Source organism: Talpa occidentalis, unplaced genomic scaffold (assembly GCF_014898055.3).
Source record: "Talpa occidentalis isolate TD23 unplaced genomic scaffold, MPIMG_talOcc4v2.1 talOcc4.4, whole genome shotgun sequence".
NCBI classification, from domain to species: domain Eukaryota; kingdom Metazoa; phylum Chordata; class Mammalia; order Eulipotyphla; family Talpidae; genus Talpa; species Talpa occidentalis.
The window spans coordinates 98,076,669-98,090,223 of NW_023604295.1; the positions used below are offsets into that span (position 1 = coordinate 98,076,669).

The following is a 13,555-nucleotide window of genomic DNA, read 5'->3' on the forward strand; positions in this document are numbered from 1 at the left end:
CTTAGGGGGGTGTCCAGAAGGAAAGATTCTTGCAACCTAGAAAGATCACTGATGAACTTTCCCAATCATAAGAGGCACCCAAGGGACTCCACAAAGAATTACATAGATAAATTCATATTCACCCAGGCAACTGAGAAGTAACTTGTCAGCATGAGTAGACAGAGTGAAGGGGTCTTAGGATAGAACTTTTGAAATTGGGGTCTTGCTGCCTCTTCACCTTCAATGAAGGTGAAGGGGACAAATACCCCTGAGCTGTTGAGTGGCAAGTGCTTTCGCTTTCCACTGGCCCTCACTTTTCCTACAAATGACTACTGCCCCCATCTTCTACACCTTCAGGTCTGAGACTGAAGTGCATGCTGAGGCTGTGCTTTGTTAAGTACCTATGCCTGACAACTGTACACTTGCCAGGAGCTTGATCCATGATTCTGTTCCACATCCACTCATGTAGAATAAACACATGCAATGTGCCAGGGACTTGGGTAAGAGTTTTGTGGTTTTTTCTCCTTTAACTCTTACAACAAGCCTGAAATTCAAAGCATGAATCTGATTCTGAAAGAAGGTGAGTGTCCACGGTAGCAAAACCTATATTTTAAAGTTGGTGTGACCAGTGCTTGCTTCAGCAGCACATATACCATAACTGGAACAATACAGAGAAGATTAGCATGGCCCCTGCGCAAGAATGACACGCAAATTTGTGAAGTGATCCATATTTTTACAACAAATGCCAGCCAAGAATACTCTATCCCACAAAGCTTTCCTTCCTCTGTGAAGAAAGATAAGGACCTTCCCAAACAAACAGAAACTCCGGAATTTCATTACGACTAAACCCCCAATCCAAAAAGTACTACAAGGAGCCCTAGAGCCAGACTAACAGAGGGATGAAAATAAAACAAGACCAAAAATGAAAAAAAAATTACTAAAAAAATAAATAAATAAAACCAGAGAAAATCAAACAAAATGGCAAATACAGATGCTAACATATCAATATTAATTCTAAATGTAAACAGACTAAACTCTTCAATAAAAAGACACATAGTCGCATGGCCTCCCCGGTGGCACAGTGGTTGAGCGCTGGGCTGGAAGCTGCCCACAGCCTCTGCAGCACCAGTTCGATCCCCGGCTGCTCCCGGCCACAGGAGGAGGGTCCCACATGGTGCGCAGACCTCTCCTGCCACCTGCTGCTCCCCTCAGCAGTGTACTTTGGTCCTTCTGCCTGCTCTGCTCCCCGCTCTGGCTCTGGTGAATTCTCTCAGCGCTTCTGACTGTACCCAGTGCTTGCATAAATAAATAAATCTTTAAAAAAAAAAAAGACACATAGTCGCAGGCTGGATTAAGAAACAAAACCCAGTTCGAGGCTGAGAGAGATCAACATCGTGGTGGGGAAAAGTGAGAGTAAATCCTCCTATTAAAAAAAAGTCAATAGAGAGGAAAAGTGTCAGGTCCCTACGAGAACTGGGATACAGAAGATTAATGAACAGCTCTGGCAAACTGCCTGAAGATGAAAGTTATCATGAAAGAGGACAGATGAGAAGGGAGGAAAGCTCAGAACCCTTCTACCCTTCCCCACCCACAAAGTTGGCACTCTCCAATCAACAGAGAGAAGATTAAAAAAAAAAAAACAACCAACAAGAACTAACTACACATCAAGCAGGACTTTAAGTGGAAAGGAACTATTTCAGGCACCGCACCCAATGAACTGGAACTGTGGAGAACCATGCAGGAATCCTCACGGAGGTGAGCCAATGGCTCACGGTTACCATTAGAGGAAAACAAGGACTCTGTGGAGACCTACAAATAGACCAAGGCTAGCCTGTAAGCTTGTGCGGAAAAGCAGCTTGCTCAAAAAGCATGAAAAGCACACGGGGATCCTGGATGGTAGCTGTCCAGGTCCCTGCACCTGCAACCAAGGCTTATAGAGACCCCTTATTGAGGTGAATGTCCCTCAATGAGTAATCAGAAGCAAGGGGCCAGGACATGGGAGCAGGGTCCAAAAGTCGCCATTTCTGTGGACTCTGAACTGGGCTGCATCTTGTGTCCTGGATCTGAGGGCTACGGAGCTGAGACCCGGGGCACGAAATTCAGGGCATGGGATCCCCACGACGGTGGGGCACAGGGCAGACACAGCACCCCCATGCCATTGAGGCGCTCCACACCACTCCCACTCTGTTCCCCTGGACCCACAGGGATAAAACAGTTCTGGAAGGACACTAGGAAAGATCTCTGGCACCACCTAGCAACCAGGAAAAAAATCACCAACATCCTCCTAGTTGGAAACCAGGATCCTGAAAACACCCTCAGGCCCTGAGAGAAGGAGGGCCATGCAAACAGGGGTAAGGAGGGAAAGAAGCATGGAGCGAGACCCCATCTTGGAATTGGGAACCACGCGCAGGATCCAGGGCATGGGACGTGCCATAGCAGCGGACACTGCACAGGGTGACATCCAGTGTTTTGGATCTGATAGCCATGGAACTGAGACCTAGAGTACAGAATTCAGGGCACGGGATCCATACAGTTTTGGGCACAGCACCAGATGAACTCAGGGCAATCACAGCACCCAGCTTGAATAAGAGCCCCTGTGTTGAGGTGCTCCCCTCCACACCCCTCCATTTCTCAGAGAACCACTGGGAAAAAACAGGTCAGCTAGTGCGGGTCTCTGGTGCCACCTCGTCACCAGAAAAAAATCACCAACTAGCTGATTTCCTGTTGGAACTGAGTAAATACAGATGGAAGGAACTGTCAGGGACTGTGCCCAGCAACACAGCATCAACATTCTGGTGGAGTTTTGGCCAACAGTGCTGGTCTCAGTCTGGTAAACAGTTTCCGACACCCCTAAAGGAGCACTCCAAAGAGATGCCTGCCAACACCAGTGGCACAGAACTAATTAGAAAGCAAACAACACGGAGAAGAAAAAATATAAATAACCAAGCAAGCCCAAAGGAGGACACACCACAGAAAGAAATAGTCACCAGAGCTCAACAATGACATGGAAGAACTTCTCAACCTATCAGATAGAGAATTAATGATCATCATGATTAAAAAGCAGAAAGAAAATGAAAAGGAAAAAATGATTTGAGACAAATAATCATTGAACTGAAGAATAAAATTGAGACATTAAGAAAGGAAAGAAAATAAATGCAGGAGATTAAAGACTACTAGAGGAGAAAAAGAACTCTGGGAAAAGCAATGAAAACAGAATTGATGAAATGGAAGAACTGATCAGTACTATGGAAGATACAGAAATAAAAAGAGCCAAAAGAGAAAAGGAGAGAGAAGTGCAAATGAAGCAGTATGAGGAGACTCTTAGACAATTATCAGACTCCATGAAGAGAGGAAATGTAAGAGTTATAGGCATTCCAGAAGGTGAGGAGAGAGACAAGGAACTGAAAAATTATTCAAGGAGATAATTGAAAAAAAATTCCCGGCATGAAAAAGGAGACTAATATAGACATACAAGAAGCGAGAAGAATTCCCAGTTACCACAATGAAAAGAAAACTACAGCAAGACACCTAATAGTAAAGCTTACAAGAGTCCAAGTCAAGGTAAAAATAATGAAAATGGCAAGGGGGAAGAAACAGATAACTTATAAGGGAAAACCAATCAGGTTAACTTCAGACTTCTCAGAAGAAACATAACAGGCAAGAAGAGAATGGAGTAACATATTCAGCAAACTTCAACAGCAAATGCCAACCAAGAATACTTTACCCTGCAAAGCTCTCTTTACAAAGAAAAAATATGGACCTTCTCAGACAAACAGAAACTCCAGAAATTCATTAAATAAACCCCAACTCCAAAAAATTCTACAAAAAGTCCTACAACCAAAACCAACAGAGGATGAACAAGGACAGAATAAAGCAAGGAATAAAATCACAAAAAAGACAAACAAAATGGCAAACACAGATGCCAACATATAATATTAACTCTAAATGTAAATGGATTAAACTCATCCATAAAAAGACACAGAGTAGCAGGCTGGATTAAAAAAAAGAAATTCAACTTTCTACTGTCTCCAGGAAACACATTTAACCACAAAAGATAAACATAGCCTTAAAGTAAAAGGTTGGAAAACAATCCTACAATCAAATGGACCGAAAAAGAAGGCAGGAACAGCCATACTTATATCAGGTGAAATAGACTTCAAATTAAAAAAGGTAAAAAGAGACATAAACGGACACTACATTATTATCAAGGGGACAATAAATCAGGAAGATATAACACTCATCAACATATAGTCACCAAATGAAGGGGCACCAAAATATATTAGACAATTATTATCAGCTCTGAAAACAGATATTAAAGAAAAAATATATATATGGGAGACTTCAACACTCCACTCTCACCAATAGACAGATCAATGAGACAAAAATTAAAAATGAACAAAGACACTAGAACCCTAAATAAAGACATAGAACTCATGGACTTAACAGACATCTATAGGACACTGCACCCAAAAATATCTGAGTACACATTTTTCTCAAGCAAGGATGGATCATTCTCCAGAATCAATCACATACTGGGCCACAAGCAAACTTCAACAGATACATGAAGATCAAAATCATTCCAACTTTCTTCTCCAATCATAAAGGCATCAAGCTAGAAATAAATCATGAAAAGAAAACAAGGAATCCTCCCACTTCATGGAGATTGAAATCCACACTACTGGAAGACCACTGGACTAATGAGGAGATCAAAGAAGAAATTAAAAAATACTTTGAGTTGAATGACAAGAAGGACACCAATTTCCCAAGTATATGGGATGCAGCAAAAGCAGTCATAAGAGGAAAATATATAGCAATAGAGGCTCACATCAAGAAACAAGAAAGAACTCAAAGAAACAACCTAATCTCACATCTCAAAGAGCTAGAAAAAGAATAACAAAAAGAAAAAAAAACCAAAACCAGTAGAAGAAAAGAAATAAAAATCAAAGCAGAGATACATGAAATCAAAACTAAAAACACAATCCAAAGATCAATGAAACCAAAAGTTGATTCTTTGAAAAAATAAACAAAATAGACAACCTCTAGCCAGGCTCACAAAGAAAAAAAAGGAGAAAATAAATATAAATAGGATTATAAATGAAAGAGGAGAAATCACAAAAGACTCAGTAGAAATCAAAAAAATAATCAGAGATCACTATGAACACTTATATGCAAACAAATTCAGCAACCCAGAAGAGATGGACAAATTTCTAGAATGGTATAATCATCCAAAGCTGGACAAAGAAGAAATACAACACTTAATCAGATGAATTACAAGCAGCGAAATTGAGGCAGTAATAAAAGCACTCCCCCCCAAAAAAAGTCCAGGCACAGACAGCTTCACAAATGAATTCAACCAAACGTTCAGCAGTGAATTAGTGCCTATCCTACAAAAACTCTTCAAAAAATTGAAAAGAAGGTATACTACCAAATATGTTCTACAAAGCCAACATTACACTAATACCAAAACCAAACAAAGACAGAACAAAAAAAGAATAATACAGGCCAATCACCCTAATGAACACTGATGCAAAAATCTTCAACAAAATCCTTGCCAACAGAATCCAACAATGCATCAAAGGGATAGTACACCATGATCAAGAGGGATTCATCCCAGGGGCACAAAGATGGGCTCAACACACGAAAATCAGTAAGCATAATCCAACACATCAACAAAAAGAAAAATAAAAACCATGTGATCATATCAATAGATGCTGAGAAAGGATTTGACAAAATCCAACATCCATTTATGATGAAGGCCCTTAAATTCTTGGGATACAAGGAACATGCCTTAACATGATAAAAGCCATATACAACAAACTCACTGCCAACATTATTCTCCATGGCGAAAAGCTGAAGGCTTTTCCTTTAAGATCGGGAACAAGACAAGGTTGTCCTCTCTCACCACTGCTCTTCAATATAATACTCGAGGTCCTAGCCTGGGAAATAAGATGAGAAAGACATACAAGGAATCCAAATAGGGAAACAAGAAATAAAACTATCACTATTTGCAGACAATATGATAATATACATAGAGAACCCTAAAAACTCCACACAAAAACTACTCAAAATAATCGACCAGGTCAGTAAAGTAGCAGGATACAAAATCAACACACAAAAATCAGTAGCCTTCCAATATCCAAACAATCAATCAGAAGAAGAGGAAATCAAGAAAACCATTCCTTTTATAATTGAAAGCAAAAAAATCAAATACTTGGGAATAAACCTAACAAAAGAGGTCCAAGACCTATACAAAGAAAATTATAAAACACTGTTAAAAGAAATTGAAGAAGACACAAAGAAATGGAAAGACATCCCCTGCTCATGAATTGGAAGAATCAACATTATTAAAATGGCCATCCTCCTAAAAGCAATATACAGATTCAATGCTATTCCAATAAAAATCCCAATGACATTCTTCAAAGAAATAGAACAAATACTGATGAAATTCATATGGAACCACAAAAAACCACGAATAGCCAAAGCCCTACTAATGAAAACAAAAGGAAAAAGGAGGTATCACACTTCCAAACTTCAAGCTATACTACAAAGGCAGAATAATTGGAACAGTTTGGCATTGGAACAAAAACAGACACACAGACAAATGGAATCGAATAGAGAGCCCAGAAATAAAGCCACACCTATATGAACAACTAATCTTTGACAAAGGAGCAAAGAATATGCAATGGAACATGGATTGAACAGTTTGTTCAATAAATGGTGCTGGGAAAACTGGGCCTCCACATGCAAAAAAATGAAACTAGACTACTACCTCTACCGTGCACAAAAATCAACTCAAAATGGATTAAATAACTAGACAAAAGGCCTAAAAACATAATATATATAGAAGGAAATATAGGTAAAACATTACAAGACATACATCTCAGAAGCATCTTTAAAGACTCATCACCCAAAGCAGTGATAGTGAAGACAAAGATAAACAACTGGGATTACATCAAACTGAAAAGCTTCTGCACAGCAAAAGAGACATTAACCAAAACAGAGAGACACCCCACTGATTGGGAAAAAATCTTTACACTCCATTCAACTGATAAGGGACTGATCACAAAGATATACAAAGAACTCACAGGACTCAACAAAATCAACATAAACAATCCAGTAAAGAAATGCGCAGAAGAACTCAAAAGACATTTTTCCAAAGAGGAAACGCAAATGGCCAACAGGCATATGAAAAAATGTTCAGCATCCCTTATAATCAGGGAAATGCAAATCAAAACCACACTGAGATACCACCTCACACCAGTTAAGAATGGCACATCAAAATAACAAGCAACAACAAATGTTGGCGAGGATGTAGTGAAAAAGGAACACTCCTGCATTACTGGTGGGAGTGCAAACTGGTCCAACCACTATGGAGAGCTGTCTGGAGATTCCTCAGCCTACTAAAAATAGATCTTCCATATGATCCAGCAATTCCACTCCTAGGTATTTACCCAAAGGACACAGAAACATTAATTCAAAAGGACACCTACACTCCTACACTTCCACCCACTGTGGAAAGCTGTCTGGAGGTGCCTCAGTCTACTAAAAATGGATCTACCATACAATCTGGCAATTCCACTAAGGGATCTACTCAAAGGACTCAAAAACAGTGATTCAAAAGAACGCCTGTACACCTATGTTTATTGCAGCACTATTTACAAGAGGAAAAACTTGGAAACAACAAAAATGCCCCAATATAGAAGACTGGATCAAGAAGATGTGGTATATATACACACTGGAATATTATTCAGCAATCAAAAAAGATAAACTCATGCCATGTGCAGCAACATGGATGGAGTTAGAAGGAATTATGACCAGTGAAATAAGCCAGTTGGAAAAAGAAAACTATCGAATGGTTTCACTTATAACAGAAATATTGGGAAACCAAGTAAGACATCAGTGTCAAAAATAATAATAACAGTACAAAACACAACAAAGCAAAAACAGACAACTATACACCAGAGTCATAGTGCAGGGGAGGAGGAGGGAGAGGGATCAGACAGAGGGAGGGAAGAGCACAGGGGACTCTGTGATGGTACACTGGTGCCTTGGGGAAGGAAATTCTATGTGGAATCAATCTGAGGGGGTGGGGTAAGCAAATATTGTTTAAAAAAATTTTAAATGATAAATATTAAAATAATAAATAAATAAATAAATAAATAGAAACAAAACCCAACCTTTTGGAGTCTCCAGGAAGTGCAACCACAAGATAAAAACAGACTGAAAGTAAAAGGATGGAAAACAATCCTACAAGCAAATAGACCAAAAGAGAAGGCAGGAACAGTTATATTTATATCAGATAAAACAGATTTCAAGCTCAAAAAGGTAAAAAGAGACCCCAATGGTCAACATTATGATCAAGGGGACAATACTTCAAGAAGAAATAACACTCATTAACATATACTCACCAAACGAAGGAGCACCAAAATATATCAGACAACTATTATCATCTCTGAAAACAGATGTCAGAAAAAACACATATGTAGTAGGAAACTTCAACATACAACTCAACAATGGATAGATCAAAGAGACAAAAACTAAGGAAGGACACTAAAGCTTTAAATAAGGATCTAGAGCTTATGGGCTTAACTGATATCTATAGAACGCTAAACCCAAAAAAATCTGAGTACACATTTTTCTCAAGCACACAGGGATCATTCTCCAGGATCGATCACATCCTGGGACACAAGACAAACATCAACAGATACACCAAGATAGAAATCATACCAACCATCTTCTCTGACCATGAAGGCATCAAACTAGGAATAAATCAAAAAAGAAGGCAAGGAATTCTCCTACCTCATGGAGATTGAAACCCACACTACTGGAAGACCACTGGACTAATGCAGAGATCAAAGAAGAAATTAAAAAATTCTTTGAATTGAATGACAAGGAGGACACCAATTTCCTAAATGTATGAGATGCAGCAAGAGCAGTAATAAGAGGAAAATATATAGCAATCGAGGCTCACATCAAGAAACAAGAAAGAACTCAAAGAAACAACCTAATCTCGAAGCTCAAAGATCTAGAAAAAGAACAACAAAAAAACCCCAAAACCAGCAGAAGAAAAGAAATAATAAAAACCAAATTAGAAATAAATGAAATTGAAACTAAAAAAACAATCCAAAAGATCAATGAAACCAGGAGCTGGTTCTTTGAAAAAATCAATAAAATAGACAAACCCCTAGACAGGCTCACAAAGGAAAAAAGAAAGAAAGCACAAATAAACAGGATCATAAATGAAAGAGGAGAAATCACAGCGGACACAGCAGAAATCAAAAGAATAATCAGTAACTACTATGAACAGTTATATGGAAACAAGTTCATCAATCTAGAGGAGATGGACAAATTCCTACAACTCTACAATCACCCAAAGCTAGATAAAGAAGAAATAGGACACCTAAACAGACCAATTACAAGCAGCGAAATTGAAATGGTAATCAAAAACCTCCCCAAAAACAAAAGCCCAGAACCTGATGGATTTATAAATGAATTCTACCAAACATTCAGAGATGAATTAGTGCCTATCCTTCACAAACTCTTCCAAAAAATTGAGAAGGAAGGGACAATACCAAACACGTTCTATGAAGCCAACATTACACTAATACCAAAACCGAACAAGGACAACAAAAAAAGGAAAACTACAGGCCAATCTCCCTAATGAACACTGATGCAAAAATCCTCAATAAAATTTTAGCTATCAGAATCCAACAATGTATCCATAAGATAATTCACCACAACCAAGTAGGATTCATGCCAGGGACACAAGGATGGTTCAACATCCGAAAATCAATCAACATTATCCAACACATCAACAAAAAGAAATATAAAAACCATATGATAATATCAATAGATGCTGAGAAAGCTTTTGACAAAGTGCAACACCCATTTATGATAAAAGCTCTTGAAATTCTTGGGATACAAGGAACATACCTCAACATCATAAAGGCCATATATGACAAACCAACAGCCAGTATCATAATCAATGGTGAAAAGCTGAAAGCATTTCCATTAAGATCTGGAACAAGACAAGGATGTCCACTCTCACCACTGCTTTTCAATATAATACTGGAAGTCCTAGCCAGAGCAATAAGACAAGAGAAAGACATCCAAAGAATCCAAATAGGAAAAGAAGAAGACAAACTATCACTACTTGCAGATGATATGATAATATACATAGAAAACTCCAAAAACTCCACAGAAAAACTAATTCAACTCATCAATCAGTTCAGTAAAGTGGCAGGATACAAAATCAACACACAAAAGTCAGTAGCCTTCTATACACAAACAATAAATCTGAAGAAGAAGAAATAAAAAAAAATCCCTTTTATTATTGAAACAAAAAAAAAATCAAATACTTGGGAATAAATCTAAAAAAAGAGGTAAAGGACCTATGCAAAGAAAACTATAAAACACTGTTAAAAGAAATAGAAGAAGACACAAAGAAATGGAAAGACATCCCCTGCTCATGGAGTGGAACAATAAACATTATTAAAATGGCCATCCTACCAAAAACAATTTACAGATTCAATCTATTGCAATAAAAATTTCAATGTCATGCTTCAAAGAAATAGAACAGTTATTGATGAAATTCATATGGAATCACCAAAAACCCCAAATAGCCAAAGCTCTCCTGAAAATAAAGAAGGGAATGGAGGCATCACACTCCCAGACTTCAAACTATACTACAAAGGCATAATCATCAAAACTGCATGGTATTGGAACAAGAACAGACACAACAGAATCGAATAGATAATCCAGAAATAAACCCACAGATTTATGGTCAACTAAACTTTGACTGTTAACATCTCAGCTGGGACTGTCAATATGTGCATGCAGTGACCCCTGCACCTGGTTTTCCTCCCAGCATGCCGACTGTATACAGAGAGAGGACACAGAACTGAATGCCCTTTTATGACCAAAGGTCAGAGATCATATAACATCACAAGGTCAGGCCTTAGAATTGGAAGACTTCCTCAGTCTAAGTCTTTAAAGATCACTGTGGTGAAGCCTTGAATGAATCTGGGGAAGGCAAAACTGGAAGCAGTGAGGAGGCCCATTAGGAGGTTACTATGTTATTCTGGCAAGAAACGCTGCTGTATTGGCTAGGCCAGTACCCTTGTGGCTGGACAAGAGGAAACAGGATAGTGCACATTTTGGATTGAGATAAAGCCAGCAAGGCATGCAGATGAGTTTGGAGCAAAAAGAAAAGAAGTTGGCCTCAGGCACAGGCTTGTATAGGAAGATGGTGATTCCATCCTGAAGTGTGGAAGACTTAGGGAGCAATGAGTTTGGACAAGAGTCCTGGGCAGGGGGAAAGACCTGAACAATTCTGTTTTGCATATTTTGATTCAGAGGCCCAGTACAAAGCCAAGTAGAGAATTGAAATTGGCTCTTCAGTATAAGATGTGGAGCTCAGGATGGCATCAGCCATGAGCAGGGATGAGGATGGACATTGCTTTCCATTGTATAAAATGAGGAGTCTGCAACCCAGAGAAATGGAGAGTCTTGCCTGGGTCACCTGGGTTGGGAAGTGGTGTCACTCACATGGGATTCCAGTTTGTCCCAGTTTCCACAGCTCTGTTCTAGTTGTGGATGCTAAGCATGGGGGTAGGGAAGGAGGAGGCTCATTCTGAGCAAGGTTTGTCAGGATGGGAACTCCTAAAGTAGACAGACAGGAAGAGAGACCCTCAGAGTCCTTGGGTAGAAATGAATAAGAGAGTGAGTGATTGAGTGAGTGAGTGAGTGAGTGAGTTAGCTAGAAAATATCTGATGACCCAAGGGAGATTCATTTTCATAAAATATGGATTCTTGCTGGTGCTCACATCCAGTGAAATTATACATGTTGCCAAGTCTTTCCCAATCATGTGGTATCTAGTTGAATTTTCAAACAGGCACACTGCCAGGAAGTAGAAAAAGCCCAGTTTGAAGATAAGTTTGGCCCCTCCTTCTTGTCTCCCCTTGCCTATACTGGGAGCACCTCCATCCTGACCCCCACCCCTGAGGTGAACACTAGACATCGGCAGGAGGTGACAGGGTGAGGGGAAGGAGGGAGGCACCCCAGGGTCTTCAAGCTGCCTCTGCTCACTAGGGAAAGTTTTAAACCTTTGGAGATGTCAAGCTGCCTCTGCTCACTAGGGAAAGTTTTAAACCTTTGGAGATGTCCGTGAGGGGATGAGCAGAGAGGCAGGCAGGGGCCAATCCAATCCCTCCCTAAATGTGTTATCTGGAGTAGGAAACGGCATGGAAATCGGATAAGATTGCCCTTCTACTCAGCTTCTCTCGATTGCCTAAGAGTGCTGATGATTTGAGAATTAAGGAGTCCTGTTTCAAAGTCCAGAGAAGCTGTAGTTGGAATAGAGCTCAGATTTCACTTGATGAATACTTGTGCATTTCTGCTCTTCAATTTACAAAGAGTGCCTGCCCTTTTAGCCTGCATTTCCTTCTATGTATTTTATGGTTTCAGGCATTATGTCTAGTTCTTTAATCCATTTTGAGTTGATTTTTGCATATGGTGTGAGATAGTGGTCAAGCTTCATTCTTTTGCATGTAGAGACCCAGTTTTCCCAGCACCATTTATTAAACAAACTTTCTTTGCTCCAATGCATATTCTTTGCTCCTTTGTCAAAGTTTAGTTCACCATAAATCTGTGGGTTTATTTCTGGATTTTCTATTTGATTCCGTTGGTCTGTGTGTCTGTTCTTGTTCCAATACCATGCAGTTTTGATGATTATGGCTTTGTAGTATAGTTTGAAGTCTGGGAGTGTGATGCCTCCATTCCCTTCTTTATTTTCAGGAGAGCTTTGGCTATTTGGGGTTTTTGGTGATTCCATATGAATGTCATCAATAACTGTTCTGTTTCTTTGAAGCATGACATTGAAATTTTGATTGGAATAGCATTGAATCTGTAAGTTGCTTTTGGTAGGATGGCCATTTTAATAATGTTTATTGTTCCACTCCATGAGCAGGGGATGTCTTTCCATTTCTTTGTGTCTTCTTCTATTTCTTTTAACAGTGTTTTATAGTTTTCTTTGCATAGGTCCTTTACCTCTTTTGTTAGATTTATTCCCAAATATTTGATTTTTTTTGTTTCAATAATAAAAGGGATTTTTTTTTTATTTCTTCTTCTTCAGATTTATTGTTTGTGTATAGAAGGCTACTGACTTTTGTGTGTTGATTTTGTATCCTGCCACTTTACTGAACTGATTGATGAGTTGAATTAGTTTTTCTGTGGAGTTTTTGGGGTTCTCTATGTATATTATCATATCATCTGCAAGTAGTGATAGTTTGTCTTCTTCTTTTCCTATTTGGATTCCTTGTATGTCTTTCTCTTGTCTTATTGCTCTGGCTAGGACTTCCAGCATTATATTGAAAAGCAGTGGTGAGAGTGGACATCCTTGTCTTGTTCCAGATCTTAATGGAAATGCTTTCAGCTTTTCACCATTGAGAATGATACTGGCTCTGGGCTTGTCATATATGGCCTTTATGATGTTGAGGTATGTTCCTTCTATCCCAAGAATTTCAAGGGCTTTTATCATAAATGGGTGTTGCAGTTTGTCAAAAGCTTTCTCAGCAT

The 13,555-nt window shown here is 39.1% G+C and overlaps 1 non-coding gene across 1 annotated transcript; it reads left to right on the forward strand.

Annotated features, from left to right (window-relative positions):
• The first annotated feature begins 607 nt into the window (after positions 1 to 607).
• On the forward strand, positions 608 to 714 carry LOC119258304 (U6 spliceosomal RNA). The gene has a single exon (XR_005128176.1). It is a non-coding gene; the product is annotated as a U6 spliceosomal RNA (small nuclear RNA).
• The last annotated feature ends 12,841 nt before the right edge of the window (positions 715 to 13,555 follow it).